The sequence below is a fragment of the Arachis stenosperma genome, chromosome 3 (assembly GCF_014773155.1).
Source record: "Arachis stenosperma cultivar V10309 chromosome 3, arast.V10309.gnm1.PFL2, whole genome shotgun sequence".
In the NCBI taxonomy this organism is placed as follows: Eukaryota; Viridiplantae; Streptophyta; class Magnoliopsida; order Fabales; family Fabaceae; genus Arachis; species Arachis stenosperma.
In genome coordinates, this window is record NC_080379.1 from 137,825,805 (window position 1) to 137,828,817 (window position 3,013).

The 3,013-nt window shown below is 42.7% G+C and overlaps 1 non-coding gene across 1 annotated transcript; it reads left to right on the plus strand.

The window, feature by feature from the left end:
* The first annotated feature begins 2,362 nt into the window (after positions 1–2,362).
* LOC130972061 (small nucleolar RNA R71) lies at positions 2,363–2,470 on the plus strand. The gene has a single exon (XR_009083262.1). It is a non-coding gene; the product is annotated as a small nucleolar RNA R71 (small nucleolar RNA).
* Positions 2,471–3,013: the final 543 nt, after the last annotated feature.

Sequence of the window (3,013 nt, forward strand, 5' to 3'; positions counted from 1 at the left end):
AAGGTCTAACCTTGTCTGTGGTACTCTGAGTAGGATTCAATGATTGAATGACTGTGACGTGCTTCAAACTCCTAGCAGGCGGGGCGTTAGTGACAGACGCAAAAGGATCGATGGATTTTATTCCGGCCTGACCGAGAACCGACAGCTGATTACCCATGCTGTGACAGAGCATAGGCAACGTTTTCACTGAGAGGATGGGAGGTAGCCACTGACAACGGTGAAACCCTACATGAGCTTGCCATGGAAAGGAGTAAGAAGGATTGGATGAAGACTGTAGGAAAGCAGAGAGACGGAAGGGAAGGCATCTTCATACGCTTATCTGAAGCTCTCACCAATGATATACATAAGTATCTCTATCTTTATCTTTATGTTTTATTCATCATCTATACCCATTTGAGTCTGCCTGACTGAGATTTACAAGGTGACCATAGCTTGCTTCATACCAACAATCTCCGTGGGATCGACCCTTACTCACGTAAGGTATTACTTGGACGACCCAGTGCACTTGCTGGTTAGTTGTGCGAAGTTGTAGTGATCACAATTTCGTGCACCAATCATCAACCTACAAAAAACATAAAATAACAAAAGAAAATAGATAAAATATAACATTGGGTTGCCTCCCAACAAGCGCTTCTTTAATGTTAGTAGCTTGACAGAGGGCTCTCATGGAGCCTCACAGATACTCAGAGCAATGTTGTAACCTCCCAACACCAAACTTAGAGTTTGAATGTGGGGGTTCAACACCAAACTTAGAGTTTGGTTGTGGCCTCCCAACACCAAACTTAGAGTTTGACTGTGGGGGCTCTGTTTGACTCTGATTTGAGAGAAGCTCTTCATGCTTCCTCTCCATGGTGACAGAGGGGTATCCTTGAGCCTTAAACACAAAGGATTCTTCATTCACTTGAATGATCAGTTCACCTCCATCAACATCAATCACAGCCTTTGCTGTGGCTAGGAAGGGTCTGCCAAGGATGATAGATTCATCCATGCATTTCCCAGTCTCTAGGACTATGAAATCAGTAGGGATGTAATGGTCTTCAACTTTTACCAGAACATCCTCTACAAGTCCATAAGCTTGTTTTCTTGAGTTGTCTGCCATCTCTAGTGAGATTCTTGCAGCTTGTACCTCAAAGATCCCTAGCTTCTCCATTACAGAGAGAGGCATGAGGTTTACACTTGACCCTAAGTCACACAGAGCCTTCTTGAAGGTTATGGTACCTATGGTACAAGGTATTGAAAACTTCCCAGGATCTTGTCTCTTTTGAGGTAATTTCTGCCTAGACAAGTCATCCAGTTCTTTGGTGAGCAAAGGAGGTTCATTCTCCCAAGTCTCATTTCCAAATAACTTGTCATTTAGCTTCATGATTGCTCCAAGGTATTTAGCAACTTGCTCTTCAGTGACATACTCATCCTCTTCAGAGGAGGAATACTCATCAGAGCTCATGAAAGGCAGAAGTAAGTCCAATGGAATCTCTATGGTCTCATTTTGAGCCTCAGATTCCCATGGTTCCTCATTGGGGAACTCAGTGGAGGCTAGTGCACGTCCATTGAGGTCTTCCTCAGTGGCGTTTACTTCCTCTCCTTCCTCTCAAAATTCGGCCATGTTGATAGCCTTGCACTCTCCTTTTGGATTTTCTTCTGTATTGCTTGGGAGAGTACTAGGAGGGAGTTCAGTAACTTTCTTACTCAGCTGTCCCACTTGTGCCTCCAAATTCCTAATGGAGGATCTTGTTTCAGTCATGAAACTTTGAGTGGTTTTGATTAGATCAGAGACCATGGTTGCTAAGTCAGAGGTGTTCTGCTTAGAACTCTCTGTCTGTTGTTGAGAAGATGATAGAAAAGGCTTGCCATTGCTAAACCTGTTTCTTCCACCATTATTGTTATTGAAACCTTGTTGAGGTCTCTCTTGATTCTTCCATGAGAAATTTGGATGATTTCTCCATGAAGAATTATAGGTGTTTCCATAGGGTTCTCCTAGGTAATTCACCTCTTCCATTGAAGGGTTCTCAGGATCATAAGCTTCTTCTTCAGATGAAGCATCCTTAGTACTGCTTGGTGCATTTTGCATTCCAGACAGACTTTGAGAGATCAAATTGACTGGTTGAGTCAATATCTTGTTCTGAGCCAGAATGGCTTTCAGAGTATCAATCTCAAGAACTCCTTTCTTCTGACTTGTCCCATTGTTCACAGGATTCCTTTCAGAAGTGTACATGAATTGGTTATTTGCAACCATTTCAATTAGCTCTTGAGCTTCTGTAGGCGTCTTCTTCAGATGAAGAGATCCTCCAGCAGAGCTATCCAAAGACATCTTGGATAGTTCAGAGAGACCATCATAGAAAATACCTATGATGCTCCATTCAGAAAGCATGTCAGAAGGACATTTTCTGATCAATTGTTTGTATCTTTCCCAAGCTTTATAGAGGGATTCTCCATCCTTCTGTCTGAAGGTTTGGACTTCCACTCTAAGCTTACTCAATTTTTGAGGTGGAAAGAACTTTGCCAAGAAGGCATTGACTAGCTTTTCCCAAGAGTTCAGGCTGTCTTTAGGTTGTAAGTCCAACCATATTCTAGCTCTGTCTCTTACAGCAAAAGGGAATAGCATAAGTCTGTAGACCTCAGGGTCAACCCCATTAGTCTTGACAGTGTCACAGATTTGCAAGAATTCAGCTAAGAACTGATGAGGATCTTCCAATGGAAGTCCATGGAACTTGCAATTCTGTTGCATTAGAGAAACTAATTGAGGCTTAAGCTCAAAGTTGTTTGCTCCAATGGCAGAGATAGAGATGCTTCTCCCATAGAAGTTGGGAGTAGGTGCAGTAAAGTCACCCAGCACCTTCCTTGCATTGTTGTTGTTTTCGGCTGCCATGTGTTCTTCTTCTTTGAAGAATTCGGTTAGGTCCTCTATAGAGAATTGTGCCTTAGCTTCTCTTAGCTTTCGCTTCAAGGTCCTTTCAGGTTCAGGGTCAGCTTCAACAAGAATGCCTTTGTCTTTGTTCCTGCTCATATGAAAGAG